This window comes from Lissotriton vulgaris, chromosome 8 (assembly GCF_964263255.1).
Source record: "Lissotriton vulgaris chromosome 8, aLisVul1.2, whole genome shotgun sequence".
Lineage (NCBI taxonomy): Eukaryota > Metazoa > Chordata > Amphibia > Caudata > Salamandridae > Lissotriton > Lissotriton vulgaris.
In genome coordinates this window covers 200,631,957-200,657,048 of record NC_141696.1, presented here as the reverse complement: position 1 = coordinate 200,657,048, position 25,092 = coordinate 200,631,957, and positions in this window count along the sequence as shown.

Sequence of the window (25,092 nt, the reverse complement as noted above, 5' to 3'; positions counted from 1 at the left end):
TGTATGTATGCTGTATAGTGCAGCACAAAAGAAACATTTGAAAAGCCCTGTCTACCATTACCATTAGATAGGGCTTTGTGTCAAAAACCATAAGCGGTGGTGTGGTAAAGCCCATGTACCACTCATGGGGCTTATTCTTGCTGCAGATTGATGCAAAGTAATGCAAAGTAGTGCAAAATGCAATTGAGTACATTTAGTGCGACATTATAGCAGATTAAAGTTTTGCCCTGAAAAGTAAATAACTTATCAACACTTTGCACTAGTTTGTGTCACTTTTTGTGACCTTGCACAATCACAATGTGTTGATACATCTGCCCTTTTGTTTTATGTGGACTTAGCCTGCAGTAATACTCGGCTGTTTTGTCCAAAATAAATATAATCTGTCATTTCTTGAATATCCTCAGAAATGCATAAATGTATTCATGAATATTGTTGCTGTGGGAGCTATTGTACTACATCTGCGCTTTTCTGTTTTAATATGAAATTGGGTTGTTGGTACCCTTAGCAAGAAATTCGTACATTTACAATCCAAATAATGTATTATTATTTTATACATAAATAAATGTAGTGTTTCTCTATGACAGCCTTGGGAGTCTTAGGTCTTTATTTTTCCCCTTTCTCCTTGTGTGCTTGCCTTTGTGTTATAAAATGTAATCAGGAAACCGTTAGTTGAATGTATGGTCTCTAAAACTATGAAAAAGTGAGGTGGACTGTCTCTCGATTTATCAAATGTTAATGACACAACTATTGTACACTGTGCACGTTCCTCACTACAGCACCATATTTTAGCAAGCTCTTGAAAATCTGCAAGAGGGGGATATTACAATTACTGCTCCTGGTTTCTTGCTTTACAGATAAACATTTTTCAAATAGATAGACTTCTCCATATCATTTTGGGCAAGGATGTCCAGGGAGACAATTGTGCATTTTCAACCTTTCTAGTGTTTTGAGTGAGGCCTAACAGTGAGTTGCCTAGACTGATTTTGCTATATTGAATCTTGCTAGTTTTGGAGGGAGAGTCTTTTGAGTGATTCTCTTCACAGCCACAATCCCCAAGTGACACCTAAAGTCAAGGGTAATGATAGCTGCTTCCTATGGATAGAATTAAACCTTGGAGCAGGCACTGAAAGACTGTGAGGCCCAATTGATGATCCTGAAGAAGATGGGTTTATGATAAGCACCCAATCCACAGCTTTCAACTGTCCCTGTTCAGAACCTTCCCTTATGACTCCCTTAAACGACCCATATTAGATCTTTGGCCATGTTCTCTTCTGTAACCATGTCATAGCAAGACATCACAAAACTGCCATCAATCAAGTTTTGTGGAAGCCTCTGGCTATTTACAACCCAACCAGGCAGGGTTCCGGCCTGGTCACTCGACTGAGGCAGTGATATTGGCCGTTCAGAATACCTTAAGGTCCAACGCAGACAGGGACCTGCACCAGGCTTTGGTGTTATTGGACCTGTCTGCTGCGTTCGACACGGTTGACTATACCATCTTGGTCAACCGTGTCGAACAGGCCGGTCTTCGGGACTTGGCCTTGGCCTGGCTCAAGTCCTTCATTTCAGGACGTACCCAATCGGTTCGACTGGGTTCTTTCACAGCCCCAAAAAAAAGTTCTTTTTGTGGGGTTCCTCAAGGATCCTCCTTGTCCCCTTTATTATTTAATTTGTATATGCGGCCTTTGCTGTTCTCCCTACGAGAGTTTAAGGTTGATGTATATAATTATGCAGACGACCTGCAGCTGGTTTTTGTGCTAAATTCTCACAATGCTGCTGAGGAATTCCGAGCAACTATGTCTTTTATCCAGAGGTGGATGTCTCTAAACCACCTTAAGTTAAACCCGGGAAAAACAGAGCTTATTCTACCTGGGAAGAGTGAGATCAGTTGGAGTCCTAGCTTTTGGCCGTCGGACATGGGCTCGCCCCCAAAAAAATCCCGTACGGTAAAAAGTTTGGGAGTGACTCTTCGCGAGGATCTTACCTTGGCAAGTCAAATCGGAACTGTGGTCTCCTCGGGGTTCTTTCAGTTGAGGAAGATCAAGAAAATTGCACATCTCCTCACAGGTCTGGCCTTAATTCAGACAGTTAGTGCCCTAGTCCTGTCTCATATTGATTTTTCAAATGGCCTCTACTTGGGGGCGCCTATTGGCCAACTAAAAAGACTGCAATACTTGCAAAATCAAGCTGCAAGACTTATTTGCAAAGTCCCCAAGTGGGAATCAATTAGACATGGACTAGAGATTTTGCACTGGCTGCCTGTGGAACAGAGAGCCACATTTAAGGTGGGCTGTATTGTGTTCAAGGCTTTAGAAGGTAAGGGTCCTATGTTCCTTAGACTGCTACTGCGCAAATACAAACCCTTGCGCAGCTTGAGATCCATCCACAAAGACCTTCTTGAGGTCCCTCGTTTCAAAAAGAAACGTCAGGGAGGCAGCAGTTTTCAATTTTTAGCCGCTTCATTGTGGAACTCCCTCCCTTTGACTCTGCGACACAGTAAGGACCTTCTTGCCTTCAGGAAGGCATTTAGAACTTTTCTTTTTTCCCAGGCTTATGGTAAACAGTGATTGTATTTCTTTTATGTATTGTTATGTTGACTCTCTCACCAGCGCCAAGAAGCCCTCGGGCGTATGCGCGCTTAATAAATAATAAATAACAATAAAAAATAAAAATTAAAAAAAAGAAAATGTACATATAGGAAGAACCATCATTCTGTCCCTACAGGCGCTCATACTCTCACCATATCACCAACCTTCACTTGAATATTGAACACTTTCATTGTTCATCCTACTCAATCATCCACTTCTATTACAACCATGTCTCTCTGTTTTAGGGATAGGCGGAGCTCGAGGAGTTTCACTCCTTAGAATTCAGTGGAGTTACATAAAAACTCAGCGAGATTCTGCGGGTTCTGTGAAATTCTGTGCATGCGGAATTTGGCACTTTGCGCTGCTTGTGCGGATTTTTTGTGCCAGGAGCTTGTTCTGCGCTCTAAAATCACTGCAAACGACACAACTCGGTACACCAGAGGACGCTGCTTCTTTCTGCAGATCGAGTAGATTTTCAACTCAAGAGGCAGATTTCTCAATGTAAATGGTCTCAACCTGCCGCAACCACGTGTGCTGAGAAAATCTCTGCAGGTGATGTTCTAGCACTTTAAAACTGTGCTAGGGGCCGCAAATTCTTGCTCACGCTTGACAGATCAATGTTGTTTAAGGTGGAGTGGGCTGTGGGAAAAACTCTGCAAACTCTGCCAGTAGAGTGTCATTTTCCACCCACCTTTACTTTTGTTCCAGTTATCATTCCTCACAATATCACTCCACCCTCTGGTCTGTCTCATTCAGCCAAAAAACAAATACTGTCAGGGGTTCTTCCTTTAAACATCTATAAATTAGTTTTCATAGTCATCTGATTTGGAAACAACAAGTACATCAATCTCTGATGTTTATCTCTCCACCAGGTCAAACTGTTAACTTTCACTAGTTAAAATCCTCCCTTTACTGTCCTGGTAAATCATCCTACTATTCCATTAGATTCAGGAAAATACAGTGTACGCTCACGAAGACTTATATCACATAACTTTAATAATGTCTGAAATTCTTTAGAACAGAACAGCACCACATTGTATGCCAACAATTCAAGAGAGAAACTCGCTATCGCTCTCTCTGAAATTTCTCTTCCAAGACAAAAATGATGCCCTTTAAACTGATTTTATTTACTTCCGGGATGTCTGTTCACCGTGAAAAAACATCGACATGGACAAACAAATAAGGGGTGACAATCTCAGCCAGCAATGGCCCAAGTAATCCATTCATCCTTCCTGCCAACTCCTGATGGAGTACTGGTTTTCAAACTATTATCACTACTTCAGCATTCACCACAATCTCTAACTTCCTCTCCACCTCAAGATCAAAACTTAACTACCTGTAATCTAATATTAATCTTTCTTTTAGCCTAACCACTCCTGGGTTCGGGGGCGTGGCTAGCTGCCGGCGGTAATGGTCACTCTCTGAAACGTCTCCACAGCCCTTGCCTACATATCCGACCATTTTTCCGATATCCATGAGACAACTTCCCCCCTTTCCATGGGAATTGCCTCCCAACATATTCCAGCATTAGCACGCAACATTAATTGTCGTACTGCTCGAGTTATGAGAGGTGAACATACTGCCTACCCGAGATGCCGAGAAAGACCTAAGATGGCGGACGGACAGAGATGGAGATATTGAGACCGGCTGAGGAGTGGTGAGAGCAGGCGGCGCAGCCAGAGATGGCGACCGCCGTGTGAATGAGAGACCCCTGAGCTCCGCTGATATTGAAGCGCCAATCGATTGCAGCTGTGAGAGGGGGTGAGTGCAGCCCGTGGTAGCAGCCTGTGGGGGACTGGAGCTGACGGACAAGGGAGGCAGATTCCACAGCTCTGCGACCTTCCAGTGGGGTGCTGACTCGGCCCCGAGATGACTCCCATTTCTGGAATACCCGCTGGTGCAGAGCCTGGGGTGCGAAGCTCAGCCAACCGAGGTCGGTGCACGCGCATGTGGAGCGCGCCTGCTACTGAATGCAAGCGCAGGGTGTTGGGCAGGACATCGTCAATTGAGTCCCCGGCTTTGAGACCCACCTAAATCTACCTTTGATTTCGTGGGGAACACCGTAGCTGGAGGAGAGGTGACCGGCATTGGCCTACAGTGCCTTATACTGTACCCAAAGACCCCTGATTGCGGCACCAGCGGGGGAGGACACCAGACTGACCTTTTGCTCCAGGCCGGTGCTCTGGGGCTTACAAAGACTGGCACTGTGAGCCGGGCGTGTGTCGAGGGCGGCACTAAAACCTTGTTTATGCCTGTTCCGCTGTTCTTCCCCCTGACGGAGGTTGCAGCGGAGTATTGAATAGCACAACGCACACCTGACTTGCCCACTACACCAGAGGTGGGGGTGATTTTCCTCCCCATGCGGGTCTGATTCACAACGTGGCCTGCACCAGACTGACCATGTGAATGGTTGTTCCTCACTGATTGTGACCGTTAATACATTTCTGTAACGTCCACCTCACCTGGCAACCGGAAACAGAGCATACCACCTCCAGATCCGGTGGACGCACCTGGAACCCTGACAGGCCGACGGGGGATTGTTCTTTTCCTCCGTGAAGGTGGCGGATATTACAGGTGTCGCACTCAGCCTTCTGTGAATCATTCTGGGCTCCCTTTGGCCCCCTCCTGTCTACTGATTGTCTCAATGGCTACTAACAAGGGTGTTAAGCCTGAGACCTAAAAACAGCTGGCAAAGTTTGCATGGACTAAACATGGAGATGATACAGATGCGACGGCAGGAGATGACCCCAAGACATTGCAATCTCGTTCCTCAACCAAAGCCCCTACTCTCGAAGACATTATGGAGGAGATAGCGGGTGTACAAGCCTATTTGGAGACCTGGATCAATTCTGTGAATATAGAAGTGACCCTCCTTCGAGCGGATCTAAAAAAAATGGATTCTAGACTCAAGGATATGGAGGTCACGATGAAAGCTCTAGTGTCCGACACGTCTACTCTACAAAGTCATGTTCCCCAGCTTCAAGATCAACAGAAAAAGATGAAAGAACTGCTGGATGACTATGAAGGGAGGGCTAGACGGAATAATATTCGCATTTTGGGGGTTCTGGAAAAATCGGAAGGACCGGGTATGGATATTTTTGTGGAGGACTGCACCTGGTGCTCAACAAACTGCAAACTTAACGCCTCTCTAGTTACTTTTCCATTGAACGAGCCCACAGAGTCCCGGGCAGGCGTCCAAAACCTTGTGCTCCCCCACAACCGATCATTGCAAGAGTCTTTAACTTTCAGGACAGAGATGTTATATTGCAAACTGTAAGGGCCGGCCCTCCAGTGAAGATTGACAACGCCAATGTCACTTTCTTCCCGGACTTCACTGTTAAAGTTCAGGTCCAGAGACGCAGCTACACGGCGGTAAAGAAGGCCCTGCGCAATAAGGAAATCAAGTACTCCATGTTGTTCCCGGCTAAACTCTGAGTAGAATTGGAGGGAAGGTCCTGTTTTTTTCTTTCTCCGGAGGAAGCTTGGGAATGGCTTGATGGGTGGTGATGACTGGGACGATCATTGGGGGGAAACAACAACAAGGGCCTAAATGTCAATCACTGACTGGAAGATCGACTGGAAGAGGGCCCCAGTGGGTGACTCTGAGCTGAACTACTAAACTTTTTCTATCCTCACTAACTCTACTGTGCCCCTTCTGCATCCGGGGACATGTGGACTGCAACTTATTTCAGCAACTGAAAGTGAGTCTGCCAAAACACGGCTGTGGTGTCGCATCCCTGGTTATGACCGCGCCTCAGCAATTCTTGTTTCAATATGTTGAAATAGTTAACTGCCTACTATACTAGTTTTGTTTACCTATGGATCAGATGTTAACCTACTTATCTAAAAGCAATGATATACACTATGTTGCATCAGGCGAGGGGTGGTGGTGGCTACCAGATGTACTACACAAACGATGGGGTGGGCGACAGGCACTCTGCCTTGTTGGGGAGTGGAAAGTTGGAATTCCACTGGCAGGGGAGCAGGTAGGGGGGTTTGGGGTTGGAGGGGGGATGGACGGATTGTTTATTGTTATGTTTATTTATACACAGAATAATCAGAACAACTTATTTGGACTTAGTACGGGTTCTGCAGTATTCCCTTGGCCCGTGAGTTCGGGTGCCTTGGGTGAAAGTATCCCTGTTTGTGCTGACATGTCAAATTGGTTTTGTGGATGGGTAGGGCTGTCTGAGATGTCGCTGCCCGCACTGCCTACCCCCTTGGCTCTACACTATTGGTTGAAATAACAGAAACAAGAGATATGAAACTGTCTATACTGACGTGGAATGTTAATGGGTTGGGAAGTAAGATAAAAAGAGGGATAGTTTTGCAATACCTCAAACGGCAGCTGCCAGACTTAATATTATTGCAAGAAATACACCTAGTGGTAAATAGCTGCAAAGCTCTTAACAGGTGGGGCTATAAACTCTTAGTTCACGCTGGATTCACATCAGGTTCTAAGGGCACAGTTATACTTACATACAAAAACCTTGCCCTCACACCTACCCGGGTGCATAGTGACCCGGAGGGTCGGTTTGCAGTGCTCAAGGCATTATGGGAGAGTAAACCACTCAACCTAGTCTCAGTCTATCTTCCAGCCTCACTGGGTAAAACTGCACTGCGCGATCTGGGTAAAATTCTGTTGGATCTCCCACAAGGTATTCTTATACTCGGGGTGACTTTAATATGGTGATGTATGTGACGCTGGATAGACACCCCCAGAGACCCTTCCTCCGACAGTCCACACCAATGGCCAACTTTGCCCAAGCGCTGACATCTGGCGGACTTTTAACCCCACCACAGCACACGTCACGCACTACTCTAACTCGCACAAAAGTATGTCTCGTATTGAATATTTATTTACGTCCCTAGCGGATATAGGCCTATTCCAACATCACCCATTGCCTCCAGAGAAGGATTTAAGACCATTCTCCCCTCCAGGTGGACCTTACTTTCCATCGACAATGTACCAGAGGTCCCATAATTATAAACCCATGACTCTTGATGATCCCAGACATTAAGGTAGACCTGGCCGAACACACAGACTATTATTTCAATGAGAATGTTGGCTCTCTCGACTCGGCCAATACTATTTGCGAGGCCCATAAGACAGTAATTAAGGGGTGTGCACTAGCACTAAAGGTCGGCTATATTCGTAACCAGAATATTGAATTGACTCAACTTGAAAGAGACTTACTCCACCTAGAAACAGTACACAATACCTCACCCACTGACACTATGGCCCGGCTCTTCGAAACAAACAGCTAGAATACAATGCCTTAGTTTGGGAGAAAACTCAGGCTAGACTCCTCCGCACACATCACAGAGTTTAGGAATTGGGTGAGCGCACTGGGAAAATGCTGGCGTGGTTGGAGCGAAGGGACCAGGTGGCCAGGTGGCCAGGTGGGTCCTAGAACTATTACTTGAAGATGGGACACAGGTCTCTCATCCGCAAGAGGTGGCAGACGTGTTTTCAGATAACCTAGAGGTGGTATATTCTTCCAGGGTCGCCTGACGACTCACGCCAACTTCTGGAGGAAATACCCTTACCCACCATATCAGATAGCGATAAAGAAACCCTAGACACGGACATAACGGCTGAGAAATTTGCAAGGCCATCTTTGCTGTAAATTCCGGAAAGGCAATGGGACCCAATGGGTTCCCCATTGAATTTCCTAAGGGCATGGCCACTAAAATAGCTAAACATCTTCAGAATATGTATAATGAAAGCCTAGACAAGGTATGCTCCCTTTGGATCAGACACTAGCATCCATCGCTGTCATACATTAAATTGGTTAACCTGTGACCAGCTGTAGTTCATATAGACCCATTTCTTTTTTTTTTAAATCTTTATTATTAAGAAAAGGAGTACAATTACAGAACTACAACCACAGAGGCTGGTCAGTAGCAATAAATACCAAAAGCACAATAATACACAGCTCATCAGCCGACAACTCGAGGGCCCGGCAGCGATAACGCACGATAATATAGAGAGCCTGTGGCGATAGGAGGATAAATAAAAGGTTTCACATTTTATATTTATTAAACAAACATAAAGAAAAACACACAAAAAGATGTTTGAGGCAAAAACTATACATTGTAGTGGCTGTCTCAAGCAGTGGGGGAGCAAATTGATCAGGGAGCAATTCAATGAAGGATGAGAGATCTTGAAGAGGGAGGGGGGCCGAGAGCAAACAAATAAATCATACACAGTAGAAAGCAAATAACCTGAAACGCAGAGTCATGGGGACAGGGGAATGTCGGAAGCTTCTATGAAAGGGGGGGTGAAAATCTCTCCTCGATACGAATTCCATTGACCCCATATCCTTCCCCACTTCTTGGGCCTGCCACGGGCGACATATACAATTTTTTCTCTGAACATGCACCAGTCCATATTTTCTTTCCAAGTTGAGACTAAAGGTGCCCTTTGAGACCCCCACAATTGGGCAATGTCCCTTTTTGCAATCATGTTGCCGAGGGTGGCCCATTGAGTCTGAGCAACACTGCAATCATTCGGCCCCCAGATGTTTAACAAACAGCGCCCGGCCTCAGGCAATAACGCAACACCCGTCACCTCTCCCATCACAGCATGCACTCGGTTCCAGAATACCACAACATCCGGACATTCCCATATAATGTGAAGAAAGGTAGCAAGCATACCGCAACCACGCCTACACAACCCATCCACGGAATAACCCATACACATCAGTCGTGGACCCATGACATAGACTTGGTTCAAAATCTTTAATTGCACCAGCTGGAGACGCGCCGGAATCGCGACCTCTTTGGGGGAAGATATCGCAGCCTGCCAGTCTTCATCGTCCAACTCTAGTCCATCGCCGGTCCAAACCCCATGAAGCTGTACAAGGAGGTCCGAGCGATCATTGATGAGTTTTTTGTAGATGAGAGAGATAGTGCTATCGGGGACATACCCGTCAAGCACTCTATCTCCCAGGGGAGAGGACTCCGGAATAGTGGTCCCGGTTGGGAAGACCGACTCAAGCGCGTGGCGGACCTGGATATATCGGAAGTATTCCCTATCACCCAATTTATATTCCTGTTTGAGTTCATCGAAAGTCTTGACTCTGTTTTTGACCCAAAGATCACCGACCTTACTGATGCCAATGAGGTCCCATCTATCGAATCCTTTTGTCGTCCAAAGACTGCGCAGTCTCTCCGCCGCGTACAGGGGGGTTGCTCTAGTTAGCTTGTCCGACCACCCCGTGGCCGCGGTTGCACTACCCCATACTCGTACCGCTCCCCGGTAGCTGCCATCTATCCATCTCGAATGCAGAATTCGGAACAGGACCGTACATGGCATGGTTGACTGCACTAAATTGGGATGCCCAGTAATATCGTTTGATATCAGGCAACGCTATACCGCCATCATACCAGGGCAAAGTCAATTTTGCAAATGCAATGCGAGGTCGCCCGCCCCACACCAGCTTCCTCTGGAGGCCCTCAATTTCGCGGAAATAACTGGCAGGCACCAGATCAAGTGTGTTTTGGATGGCATACAGGAATCGGGGAAGAGACATCATCTTAAAGAGGGCCGCTCTCCCCAATGGGGACAACGGCAAGCCACACCACGCCATGACATCCGATCTAAGCCGGGCAAGCGGAGGAAGCAAATTTCGCTCGTAGCGTACTGCGGGGTTCAACGATATGTAGATCCCCAAATACTTAAAGCCGATGCACGAGACCGGTATCGGGCAGATGCGGGGCAGGGGAGGCAATTCTCCTGTAAGAGAGTAGATACAGGACTTGGCCCAATTGATGACCAAGCCAGAATTTCCCCCAAAGAGACTCAAAACGTCGAACAAGACTCCCAATGACTTACGAGGAGAAGTTAGGTACAACAATATATCGTCCGTGTACAACGATATACGATCCTCGAAGTCAGGGGACCACCGAATGCCCTTGAGCGAGGGTTCCCATCGGAGCCAGGTGGCAAGGGGTTCAAGGGCAAGCGCAAAGAGCAGTGGTGACAAAGGACAGCCCTGCCGCGTGCCTCATCCGAGAACAAAGGGTTCTGAGGCCCTGCCGTTGACCACCACCTGGGCCAGCGGTTGCTCATATAGAAGCCTAACCCACTGTGGTATTGCCGTGTCATGCCTGGAATCGGGAACACTGCTGGGTTCCAGATTCCAGGGAAGATCGTTAAGACCCAGGCTCGTTGTAATGACTTACTCTCTTAACCGTGAATAAATAATCTTTCTTCAAATCAACTTATCCTCGAAGTAACATGATTTCACTGGTGACGTTTGGGTAAAGAACCAAAACATCAGAGCCTGGAGTCCCTACTTGCAACCTTGGAAAGTGTGTTGCGTACGGAGGATCACGAATCGTCTTCTGTCTTCTGTTTCAGTACAAGAAGACAACGCTGAACCACGGACAGGAGCCGAGGTGCGTTGGTGAAATTCCCGATGTTATATGCCCGTCCGTGAGTAAATTATTGAATTTCATTCAATTTCGGCGCTTCAAGGACCCGTTAGCGCGAGAGCGTGTCAGCGCATCGTTAGCGCGAGAGCTTGTCAGCGCGAGAGCTGGTGCGCACGCGCGTGACGTCACAGCGTGTCAACACGCATTTTGACGCACGGCGGCCATCTTTTGGGCTAACTCCTATTGAATATCATTGCGGATGCGTGATATCGTAAGGACAACTATATAACTAGCTATCCTCATGAAATGTAGCCTAAGAATTCTATAAAAGACCGCGAAATATTCAAAAAGAAATACAAAACACTTTAACAAAGCAACAACAAATGAAGATATGAAGAAAAAGAATAAAATAAATAAAAAAAAATCTTCAATATATTCGTTGTAAAATTCATCGGCTGTTAATTTGAAATTATACTTACCAAAATGGAAGGTTTCTCTGCTCCTCCACCTTTTCTACCAAGTCCTGGTGAACCAATTTTAGAATGGAAAAGGTGGAAAGAAGGTTTTTGTGCATACATAGAAGCTATTGATGGTGAAGACTACACCGATAAAAGGAAACTAGCAATCTTAAAACACTGTTTGGGCGCTGAAGGAAGACATATCCTGAGTCATTTACCAGTTGAATCACGCAATGTAACATCTCCTGAACAAGTGATAGATGTTTTCGAAGAAGCGATCAAACAGTTGGACAAACAGTATATAAAGAAAGTTAACGTGGTAGTGTCGCGGCATAAGTTCTTAAGTAGGGGTCAATTACCGGGTGAATCAGTTGACTCCTTTATGAATGACTTAAGGATTTTAGCGTCTAAGTGCAATTATTCAACCTTTCATGATCAAATGTTGCGTGATCAAATGGTCCATAACGTTGCGATTATCAAGCTTCAAGGAAAACTTTTGGACACAGAGGATCTAACTTTAGACAAAGCATTAGATATCGCGCATCGTTTTGAAGGCATGAATCTGGGTGTAAAGGAACTTACAGAAAAAAAATCAGCTGAAGTGAATGTTATTAAAAAATCTAATTTTGAAGAGAAGAATTCTTTTAGAAGCAAGAACCAACCATTCCAAGAGAGGAGAGAATATGCATGTTTCAAGTGTGGGAATCCAGACCACCTGGCGAATGACAGGAAATGTCCAGCTATTGGACAATTTTGCAGATATTGCAGATTAAAAGGTCATTTTAGTAAAATGTGTAAAAATAAGAACAAGTTTAAAGGTGAAAGTTTTGTACAGAGAAAAGGTTCTAATGAGCAGGTTAATGAAATAGATGATGATAGTTTAGAAGAAGAATTTCTTTTTGCAGTACATGAGGTTAATGAATGTGATAAAGATTCTCCATACTGTACTGTGGATATTGGGGGGAAGAATATCAATGTTATGGCAGACTCTGGTGCAAAACGTACTCTCATTGGTGAAGAATGGATAAAAGAATTTCCGGGTTTAAAGTTATCTCCTCCTGACGTAAAATTGCTTGGGTATGGGAAGAAGCCCATTGAAATCCTTGGTTTTTTTACAACATCCCTAAGTTTTAAAGGAAAAACCATTAATTCCAAGGTTTACGTGGCAAAGGATGGTTCATGTTTATTGGGGTGGCCTCAACAAAGGGACTTAATGATAAAATTGGATCCCAACCATCCTGATCAAGTGCTTGGTTATTCGGACCTGGTCATGAATGTAGAGTCTGATCTTGGCCATGAGTGTGAAAAAAAATTTCCTTCTGTGTTTTCTACTTCTGCATTAGGTCTCTTAAAGAATTTTGAGCATAAAATAATTCTTAGGGATGACGCTGTACCAAAGGTTCATAAAGTAAGGAATGTGCCTTTACATTTAAGAGACTCTGTGAAGTCTGAACTCAAGAGATTGTGTGAATTAGATGTCATTGAGGAAATAGATTCTTCATTTTGGTTATCACTGGTCGTTGTTGCTCACAAGCCCAACGGCAAAGTAAGACTTTGTGTAGATTTGAGAGATTTGAACGAGAATGTATGGGTGGATAGACATCCATTACCTAATATAAATGAAATGTTTACAAAATTGAAAGGGGGATCCATTTTTTCCACTTTGGACTTGTCTAATGCTTACCATCAGATTGCATTACACAAGGACAGTAGGCATTTGACGTCTTTCATCACTTCAGAGGGTGCTTTCAGGTACAAGAGAATGCCCTTTGGCCTGATATCGGCATCTTCTGTCTTTCAAAGAGTGATGCATAATCTTTTTAAAGATTTTAAAAACGTCTTATACTTTCAGGACGACATTTTGATCTTTGCATCTAATCCATCTGACCATTCTGAGATACTGTATGAGGTATTGTGTGTGTTGCAAAATAGTGGTCTCACTCTTACAAAAGAAAAATGTAAATTTGGGGTGTCTTCTGTTGATTACTTGGGACATACTATTAGTAAAGATGGCATTTCCCCAAAATTAAATTTAATCAAGGCCATTGAGTCGGCTCCGGAACCTGTAAATAAAGATCAGCTCAGGTCTTTCTTGGGGCTTGCCGAATATTACTCAAAATGTATTCCCCTGTTTTCTGATAAAACTGTAAATATGAGAAATTTGATGAAGAAAAATGTTCATTTCCTTTGGGATGAAAATTGTAAAAAAGAATTCACTTTGTTGAAACAAAACATTGCATCTGCACCTGCTCTGGCAACGTTTAATACTGCTCATGGTTCATTCATCATTACTGATGCTAGCAATGTGGGGATCGGTGCAGTTTTAATGCAGCGTCAAAAGGGTCAAATGGTAACAATTGGGTTTGCTTCAAGACCTTTGAGGGATGCAGAGTGCAAATATTCTACTTTGGAAAAGGAAGCTCTTGCTTGCTGGTGGGGCATAGAATATTTCCGCAAATATGTGTACGGTACTGTTTTTAAACTCTGGTCTGACCATCGTCCTCTAGTGGATTTATTTACTACCAAAGGTTGTGGGAAAGCGACTTCAAGAATTGCCAGATGGCAATACAAGCTTCAGGATGTTCATTTTAAAATTGAATATATTCCTGGTGTTAGGAATGTGCTAGCTGACTGCTTATCTAGATTACCTGCGCCTGATGACAATGTAGTTGAAGTGGACAATGATGATGATAACGTTGTGTCAATTTGTGAAATTTCTAAAGGTTGCATCTGTGAGGATACATGGAAATTGGCATTTAGTGGTGATCCTATTTTCAATGAGATATGTGGTTTTGTAAAAACTCAGTGGCCACGCAAGGACTTGTTGTCTGATAGTATTCAACCGTTCTTTCATGTTGCCCAAGAGTTATCTGTAGTTGAGGGGATTTTGTTCAGAGGTCTACAATTGGTAGTGCCTGGTGAATTGCAGTCTAAGATCTTATAGATGGCTCATGAGGGTCACCCTGGAATGACATCTATGAAAAGGAGGATCAGAAGTGAGTTCTGGTGGCCAGGGATGGATAAGTGTATAGAAAGGTATGTCAGGGACTGTATGGATTGTTGTTTAAGTGATAAGTCTCAGAAGCATGTTATGTATGAACGTCTTCCTGTTTCTAGACCTTCACGGGTTTGGGAAACTGTATCTTTAGACATTGCAGGTCCTATGTCATTCAACAAGAGTATGATGTATGCTATTATCTTGGTTGACCAATTGTCCCAATGGCCTGAGGTAAAAATGGTTTCTATTATTACGTCTGGGGTGGTGATCAAGTTTTTAAATGAAGTATTCGAAAGAGAAAGTTTCCCTGAATCTATTACAACGGACAATGGTGTACAATTTGTCTCTCAAGAGATGAAGGAGTTTTTGGCGTGTCATGGTATTAGACACAAACGTGTATCAGTTTATTATCCCAATAGTAATGGCATTGTAGAGAGATGGATCAGGGTGTTTAAAGAGGGTCTCCAATTAGCCTTACGCAGTGGTAGTGATTGTAAACAAACCATAAGTGAGATTCTGTAGTGCTATAGAAATACACCTAGAAGCATGGGTGATCTCTCTCCTTTTGAAAAGATGAGGGGGAGGAGGAGTGTCTCCAACATGAGCCAACCTTGGATGAGATTGCTTGATTCGAAAAAGGCTATAGATAGTGATTGTTCCTCAAATAATAATTCTTCACCGTTTAGTGTCAATGATTGGGTGCGTGTTAAGAAGAGCAGACTAGTCAGGTCAGGGGAGTCACGATATTCAGATCCTTTGATGGTCAAGCATGTTGGTCGACAGGTTGTTGAACTTTCAGATGGTAATGTGTGGAATATGTCCAAGGTGGTAAAAATTCCCATGTGGTTGTGGCCTAAGGAAGCAGCTCCTGAGTCTAGTATTCCATCCAACTCGAGGTCCTCCAACTGTGCTAGCAATTGGAGTAAGTTCTCTGGTTCAACGTCACTTCACAATGTTCCTGAAAATAAGTTAGCCTGTACTCCTGTCTCTAATACTGTTCAACGAACACAGAGGAAATGTCTCACCCCTGTGCGGTTTAAGGATTATCATCTTTATAGATAATCCGATTTGTTTCTCATACAATGTGTTTTCTCATTATTGATGTTTTTGTTTCCATATTCTGTAATCAAATTGTACTTTGTATATCAATTTCTGTTCTTTCATGTTCGGTTTAAAATGTTTCTTTATTTCTCTTTACAAAGGGGAATGTGTGGTATTGCCGTGTCATGCCTGGAATCGGGAACACTGCTGGGTTCCAGATTCCAGGGAAGACAGTTAAGACCCAGGCTCGTTGTAATGACTTACTCTCTTAACCGTGAATAAATAATCTTTCTTCAAATCAACTTATCCTCGAAGTAACATCATTTCACCCACCCGATGAAGTTAGGGCCGAAACTAAATTTAGCAAGGGCCGCCCACAAATATGGCCATTCCACTGTGTCAAAGGCCATCGAGGCATCCAGAGAAACCAAGATGCAGGCTCACTAAGAGACCCCGCCCTTGCTAATACGCCGTGAAGACGGCGAAGATTAAGCGCAGTGTTTCGATGGGGAATGAACCCAGACTGGTCCGGGTGTATCAAGTTGCTAACCACCGTTATCAGCCGATTCGCCAAAAGCTTCGCCAGGATATTGGGTTCTACATTCAAAAGCGAAATCGGCCGGTACGATGAACATTGTTCACGGGGCTTTCCATCTTTATGGATGACCACAATGGACGCCAGTCTCTGATCCCGGGGAAGGGATCCGAGATCTCGCGATGCCGAAAATATCCGACGAAGGTGCGGCACCATTTTGTCGGGGCACAGCTTGTACAGCTCAACCGGGATGCCATTTGGGCCTGAGGCCTTCCCCGAGCGAAGGGAGTGGATAGCGAGCGCTATTTCATAGGCGGAAAATTCCGCCTCCATAAGCTCCTTGTCCGATTCCGACAGGCTAGGCAACGCGATATCCCTAAGCAGCAAATGCGAGTCCTCCTCTAGCCTGTCTGAGACCGGCGCGTAAACCTTCTGAAAGTGCTGGGCAAAGACCTCAACTATCTCAACCGGGTCCACCACCCGCGTTCCATCCACCTTTTCAACAACAGGCACCACCCGATTCAATCTGTCTCTTTTGTCCAACCAAGCAATCAACTTTCCCGCTTTATCACCAACATCATACAGACGCCCCTGTTGCTCACGATTCATTGCCTTGGCCGCATCAGTCACCAGAGCTCTGTAATCAGACTGTTTAAGGGCCAAAGAATGTAGTCCCTCGGGTGTAGCCCAAGACTCCATCTTCTCCTCCAATGCAGTCATTTCATTTTCCAGACCCACCACTTCCTCGTTCTTACGTTTCCTCTCGCTAGCAATCAAGGACAGAGTTTGACCACGAATCACAGTCTTGTAAGCCTCCCACAAGGAGATGGGGGAGGACTCCGACCCCTCGTTCTTGGCAAAGTAATAATCCATGCATTTAACCACCTCGGCTCTAGTTTTAGGATTACGAAGGTGCCAGGGGTTAATCGGAGTGACCGACCCCCGGTCCCCAACTGTACGTCAATAGTAAGCCAGAGTGGGGAGTGGTCCGAGATCCCCCTAGCTAGATGTCTAATTTCCCTTACAGAGACCATCTGCACCGCCGGTATGAGGATATAATCAAGCCTCGAGAGACTCTCATGGGCTCCCGAGTAAAAGGTATACTGTGCCTGTCCGGGGTGCAGTTGCCTCCAACAATCTACTAGACCCAGCGCTTCCAAAAAGTTGCCCAGCCATAATTGCGATGTCAGGAGAAGTCTGGGGGGGCCACGATCTTCATTACCACTGACAACCGAATTAAAGTCACCACTCACAACCAACATGCCCTCAGGGAACCCCAGGACCACCCTACCCAAATCAGAAAATGTAGTGGACTGTAGGCCAGACGGGACATACACAGAAAGGATGGAGATCGTCTTCCCCTCCCAGCGGCCCGTAATAGCCACATATCGGCCTCTATCATCCAGCACAGTGTCATCTATCTCCAGGGGGAGGGAGTTCCTAACGAGGACGCCCGCTCTCCTCGACCCAGTGGTGAATCCAGAGTGAGCCGCATGGCACGTGTTTCCTATTAGATGCGTTTCCTTGAGTAAAACTATATCTGGGGAGTAGCGCTTCAAGTATTGCAAAACTATCCCCCGCTTTATCCTATCGCTCAGACCATTGACGTTCCAGCTCAGCACCCTCAGCCCCCTACCCCATATCCCAGAAATGAGAACAATGCCCCCCCACCAAGAAACAGGCACAAGAGATAAGATATGCAGCAGAGCGCAGCCTCGAAACAAACAAGACCCCCAAGAGATCCCCCAAAACACACACCCCCATCCTGCACCCCTGCGGTAGACCAAAAAGCCACCCCAACTTGCAGTGTGCCTGTCGCCCCATTAAACTAACCTACAAGAAGAGAGAAAAAGCCCCCAGAGGAGGAAGAGTCCCGATTCCCCCCACCCCCGGGTATTCACACTATATGCACATAACAGTCATAGAGCCACTGCTATAAGTCCATAAAGTTGGCTCGCCGGCGCAGACTCACTACTCCTGTTCCTCCAGGCCACCTTGAGCACCCCTCGATCTTTCCGGGCTGGTACGATGTGTCGGCAGAGTATCGAGCCAGTCACTGACCACCTCGGGGCGGTCAAAGAAGAGCGCACGTTCCTCATATTCAATCCTCAGTCGGGCCGGGAAAAGCATGGCGTACTTCAGTCCCATGTCTCTAAGTCGCTGTTTCACCCCCGTAAAGCCCATGTGTTGTTTTTGCACCGCCTGTGTAAAGTCAGGATAAAATCTGATTGACGCGTTTTCAAATTTAGTGGGACCATTGGTGCGTGATGCTTGAGAATAGCGTCTCTGTCCTGAAAATTAAAAATCCTGGATGTTATAGGCCTCGGAGCGGCTCCCAGTTTGGGCTTCCCGCCGGGGACTCTGTGAGCACGCTCCACTGTGAAAAAGTTACTGAGCCCCTTGGGTGCTAAGTGCTTCAACACAAGGTCCTCCACCAGAAGGTCTGTGGATAAGTCTGCAGAATTCTCCGGAACACCAACAATGCGGACCATGTTGCGTCTGGCCCGGCTCTCTAAATCATCCAGCCGATGGGCAAACAAGTCGTTAGACGTTCGGAGATTGCGAACTTCGGTCTGAAGATCCGGACCCATTTCTTTAATAAGCTCAGAAGCCAAGGTACTGGCAAAACTCCTCGCGATGCGCCTGATTACTATTCTGCCCTCCCTAGTCCATGAGGATCGATACGGTTTTATTCGCAACACAGCTTTAAACATCCGGTGAGTCCACAACGTTTAAAGTCGACAACCCTACCTACAAGAAGACACGTTTATATTGTCATTAGATGCTGCTATGGCGTTCGACTCCATAGAGTGGCCCTACCTATTTGATGTCCTAACGAAGTTCGGCTTCGGTCCTCGATATCGGCAGTGGGTAGCATTGTTATACTCTGAACTGTTGGCCCAAGTTAGAGTGAATATTCATACGTCGTGCACATTTAAATGGCAGAGAGGTACTAGTCCCCTGTCCCCCCTTCTGTTCGCATTGACTTTGGAACCGCTTGCACACTGGATTATATGTGATGTGTCGACACGGGGCATGCGATGAAGTGAATACCGGGAGGATAAAGTCTCATTGTATGCGGACGATATCCTGCTTTATTTGGCATCCCGAGAGCTTTGCTTAATAGCCTTCTCAAGGTTATAGTTACGTTTAGTAAGAACTCGGGGTACTCAATTAATTGGTGTAAATCCCTATTATATGTTCTACATGGCCCTGAGTGGTTTTAAGTATTTGGGAATTTACATTACACCCGATCCCAAAATATTCTATGAACATAACCTTTTGGGGCCCCTAAGACGGTTACAGGAGGACTTTAAACATTGGAGAACGCTGCCCCTATCCCTCCTGGGAAGAGCAGCCTTCTTTAAAATGTTCGCACTCCCTAGATTTTTATATGTGCTCCAAAATTGCCCATTCCCCATCGCTGACACCTACTTCACAGCTATAGAAGGAGAAATCGGCACCTTGCTCTGGGACGGGAAGCCGCCTCGCATCGCTCTCCGCAAGTTGACAGAGGGGTGGTACGACGGTGGTATTGCCCTCCCCGACTAAGACACAGAGGCCAAACTTTTTGCTTGAATGCTCTAGACAGAGCTAATGAAATGGGCAACAAGAAGCATAAAATCCCACCAAACAAATCAGTTTTTATGCAAAGGCAGGAACAGTAACTAATATCATAGTTCTTCCAATTTTAATTGATAAATATAAAATCAGGAATCAACCGATGTATCTATGCTTTGTTTATTTTACATCAGCTTTCGATTATGTTAATCGGAAAACTCTTTGGAGGAAGTTGGACAAACAAAGAATAACAGCTAGCCTCCTAAAAGTGATTCAATCACTGTATACCTACACTTTGATTAGAGTCCGAATAGGTGATGGTTCGAACCTTTCAAGGAAAATTTTTACTTCCTATGGATTAAAACAAGGATGTGTCCTCGCACCATATCTGTTTATTTTGTTTCTAGCAGATTTAACACACTGCTTGAATAATGAAACCGCTCACCCTCCAAATTAGCATGGAAAAATATATCAAACTTTTTTATATTTCGACAATGTTATCCTATTAGCCTGGCTGATAAGGGCTGTTAGCCCAAAACCGGTCCCAGGATGCTTGTTTCCTGTCCAGGTAAGGCATGGAGTGGCAGTTCGGGCTGGACTATTCCTATGAGGCACAGGGTCAAGTCTGATTTGTGTATAACTGCGCCTGAACTGGGGTGGCAAACTGAGTTAAAGAACAATCATGGATTCAACCCAGATCTGTGACTGGGGATAAGTGTCTGAAAAGTTTCAGTGCTCCGTCAGTCTTCTCCTTATGTTTGCTTCATCCTACTAAGCCAAACCAGGATAGGAGTACAACTGCTCATAAACACAATTTCAAATTATTCATTGGAAAATGGTGGAAACAAACAAGGCCAAGACCAAGGTAATGGAATTATACAACAGGAAACTGAACATTTATAAACATAAATGGTATTTGCAAAACCAGCAAGTGGAGACAAATAGATACTTGGGATATGGGAAAGACAAGTAACACATTCATCATGGCATTTCGAACTCTGCAAAAGTCCTTGGGTGGATCCATCTACCTTCCACTCCTAAAGATAATAAATGCAAACTGACTACAAACTATTACATATGGTAGTGGGGCGCTGTGTGGTAGGGACAGGGGCGCTATAGCTTTAAATAATGCAACTTCAACATTTAAGCTTCTCTTTCACCTGCTGTGCAATGCGTCCTCAGCCCAAATCAGGTCAGAATCTGGGATATCGAACCAGCTTATTGCAAGAAAGGGTCAGTAGTGTTTCAAGTTTGTTTATTTATGGTAACGGAACTCTATTGAGGTCCACATAATAATTCAATAAAAAAACAACAAGATTTCTTAAAAAAGGAAGAAGAGAAATTTACATAATATTAAAGTATCAATATAATGGTAAGAAACATTTAAAGAAATGAAACAATTTAAAACAAAACATTTCGTTCGGAGGGTTCAGCATTGCTTCAATAGGGTCAGTATATAAAAGTGTGGAAGAGAATAAAATCAGTTATTTGAAAGGACCTCTTGTATACACCCCTCGTAACTCCAGCAACTACCCACACTATAAAACAATATACAATATCAACATACAATAAAACATAGAATACAAACGACAGTGTTTTTGCAAACAATACAAGTCTCCCTCACTCTCAAAATCCAAGATGCGGAAACCCTTCTCTCTCTGTATGGAGTCTAGGGGGCATATTATCAAGGGGGTTTATTTCCGCTTTTTTGGCTTTAAAAGTCAAGAAAGCAGAGATAACATTATCTCCCTATTACCTAGCTGTCGCTAACACCAGTTAGCGACAACTAGTAGGAGCTAGTAGGAGATGGCGACCATCTTGGGACCCACTTTGCATGTCAGAGAAATTTATCACTAATGACATGCAAAGTGGGCGTGCCAAGATGTTAGCGACTGGAAACAGTCGCTAACATCGCTATCTCCTATTACCAACTTGTGGAGATATTCGCGCTAAGCGCGAATATCTCCAAAAGCTAACACCTGCCCTGAGCAGTTCTTAGCCATATTATCCAATGGGAGGTGGATAACATGGCTAAGAGCATTAGCTCGTAATGCATGAATATCATTGACTTTTCAGCGATATTCATGCATTGCGGCCGATTTTTATTGCATTTGCGATAAACCTTGGTAATACCAAGGTTTATCTGCGATAAAAATCGCCGCATGTCGGCGATAAATTTTTGTCTCCAACCAAGCAATAGCGATAATTATTGCTATTGCTTGGTAATATGCCCCCGTGTCCCCTCCCAGAAGTGTGTTCAGGGTAATAGACAGTTCACTCCTCTGTGGACACTTCAACCCATTTCTGGGAGCAGCTTTTCCCTACTGGGGTTGCTGCCAACCTGATAGGAAGGGCAAAAATGTTCCAGGTCTCACTTCGCGAGAAATGTGCATGCCCGGGCCCCCGCGCATGCACATTTGTCAGGAAGAAGTGTCGAGAAACTAGGAAGAGGGAGCCCCGGGACGCCGCATGTCAGGTAAGTTGTTTTAATTAATTTTACAATGTTTTAAATCATTTGGAGGGTAATTACAAGAGGGCGGGAGGAAGGCGGGCGGCGCGTAGAAGGGCTACGCGAAGCGTGTGGGTGGGCGTAGATTTCCCCCCACTTCGTGGTGCTTCGCGTAGCCCCACTATGCCCACTACGCCCAGGGTTAGTGCTAACCATCTGTTCTTCTGCCAGTGTCCTGGGTCACATGACTGTGAATAGCTCCTATCTGAAAAGATAAAAGTCTGAATTGTGTACATGTTTTTCAAAGATTGGTGCAAGAGGCTAAGGCTAAGCACAATTATGAACGATGCACATATATTTGCAGTGTCTTATTAACATAGTGTAAGCAGAGTGAAGCTGGTTTGGTCCATGACTACGCCTGAAACTGAAGTATATTAGTTTGTCAGATTTCATAATTTAGAGCAAATACGCAATTTTCAGTTTCCCCTTCTCCTACACTAGGAAGACATTTTTAAAACTTTATATTAAAAGTTTTATAGACGTATGCAGTCAGACAAGCAACTTCTATATTGACTTTGTAAGATATTCACATTAATCACAAAACAATTACAACAGGAAAGCACGTTATTGTTGTTTACCTGTGTACCTTAGTCAAAGGCTGGCTGATGGAAAATCAAAGTATATTTTATTAATGGATGCAAGAGCTAATCACCTGATGTTACTCTGAAGGGATTAGGGCCCACATGCATCAAGCACTTTTGCATTCGCAAACGGTGCGATTCCTTAAAATCGGCCGTTTGCGAATGCAAAAGTGCTTTTTCAGATGCATCATTATTTTTGAATGAAATTCGCTGATTTTGCGACTTTCCAGAATGCGATTGCATTTAAGGAATCGCAAATTTGCGATTCCTTAAATGCAATGCATCATTCTGAAATCAAATTGCGAGAACAAGGTTTGGAAGTGCAAATTACCACGAGGTTGAACCTCGTGGTAAATTGCGAAAAATGTTTAAAATGTACTAATTTACATTTTAAACAATGTCATGTTACAGACACACATGTCCTTAGGACATGTGTGTGTGAAACATCCATTTAAAAATACATTTCAGGGGTGCAGGGGGGGGTCCTTTGGACCCCCCCCTGCACCCATGAAATTTTCTAAGTGCCACTCCCAATTTCCATTGATTCCTATGGGCCTTTTGGCCCATAGGAATCAATGGGAATAGCGAATTCGCAATTTTGAAGTCACATAATATTTGCGATTCGGTAAAAATTGCGATTTTTACCGAATCGGAAATATTTTGCACTTTCTATGATGCATCCCGTTTTGCGAATCCATATTTGCGATTCGGTAAAATTCGCAAATTTGGAAACGCAAAACGGGAGTTTGATGCATGAGCCCCCTAGGGATTGGGAAAAATGTGACTTCCCTGGTGAGAAACCAAACTACATTTTATATATGGGTGCAAGAGCTAATTAACTAATGTTCCACAGGAAGGATTGAGAATCGGGTTAGAGGTGACACTAATACTTTTAATGAATGCATGGGTAATTAGGAACTTCTTCAGAGTTTTCTTTTCAGGTTTAAATTTCACAACTTGAAACTATGGAAACTGCTTGGTTTCCCTGTTAAAAAAACCGAAAAAAAATAAGGATGATTACCACTACAACAACCTTTCTGGATAAAAGATCCAAGGGAATGCAAAATAATTAACTGAACACTAAAGATTATTATCTATTCCCATCTCGATTCGTAGGTTACACACTTTAACGTGATCCATGTTCAATTACACGTCTTTATTCATTGATCGGACAAAGCCACGAAGTCGAGGAGACAGATATTCTTAAAATTGTTCAAGATTCATCACAGGGGCAACATTTTTATATTGCTTCATACAATTGGCCAAAGCAAGAAACTTTTATTTTTGTTGCATTTTTATTTTAATTGATTAACTTTTACAATGAAATAAAGACTTTGGGACTCTGTGCCAGCTCAGCACCGCCAAATCCGTGCATGGACCGCCCGACAGATTACCAGTTGAATTAGTGTCTGGTGGGTTTTTCCTGTCTTTTTTTCTTGCCATTCCCACACCGGTGCCCTGAAAGTGGGCACCAGCAATGAAAACGCAAAAGAAGTTCCAGAATGGCATGGACTGGGAAGTCTATGCCGCCCTGAACTTGGGGTGCATGCAAACTTGGGGGTCATATGTTATGCCCCCTGAATTCATCCCTTTGATGGTGGGGTTATTGGGCCCCTGAAGGTCCCACTAGGTTTCCCCTCCACCTGCCTTTTCATGGTAGTGCAGTTTTACATATTATATAGACCTGTGCGCTGCATCACCTCCAGGGAATGGCGGTTCCCTGGTGTAGCCAGCGCGGCGGTGATGGTCCAAAAAACCGCCTCCTGATAGGGCAGACGCATGACCGTCATTGCTGCGCCACCGTGAGTCTGGCGGTCAAAGACTGACAGACTCATAATAGGCCCCTTAGATTCTTCTCAATTCACAGGTAGCCTGGCATCCTACACGCTCATTTATACCCCGATAATCAAGCAACGTTGACTCCTTCAGCCACCGACAGTCTTTCAAAAGCCACACATTTAGTACTGAGGTACTTGGTGAAGAGAAAGGTTTGGAAACTTCAGATTGTAAACATGGGCCTTGTAGTTCTGTTTTCTTTTGTTCCTATTGCTGCTTCCGTGACCCCAGATATTAGGGGTAGCAAGGACACTGTCCGGAATACCAATAGGCAAGCCAATGGTAGCAGATGCTACCAATTCGTTGCTGAATTGTGGCATTTGGATTCTCACTGTTACTTTGATCAAGAATCAAAACTAGTAGAACTTTTGACTAATATCTCTTCTGCCTTTCCAAGTGTTAAAGGATATTTTTCTCAACACACATCTGACCTATATGCAATCAAGGGTGGAAAAGGATATAGATAAAACGCGATCTTTGGCAACAGCATATAGGTGTATGCCCATTACTAGATGAACTGGGCTATGAATGTTCTATAGATTATGAATTTCCAGTCTCTATTAAAGAAAAAAAGTAGATGTATTTTATGACACAAATTGCCAG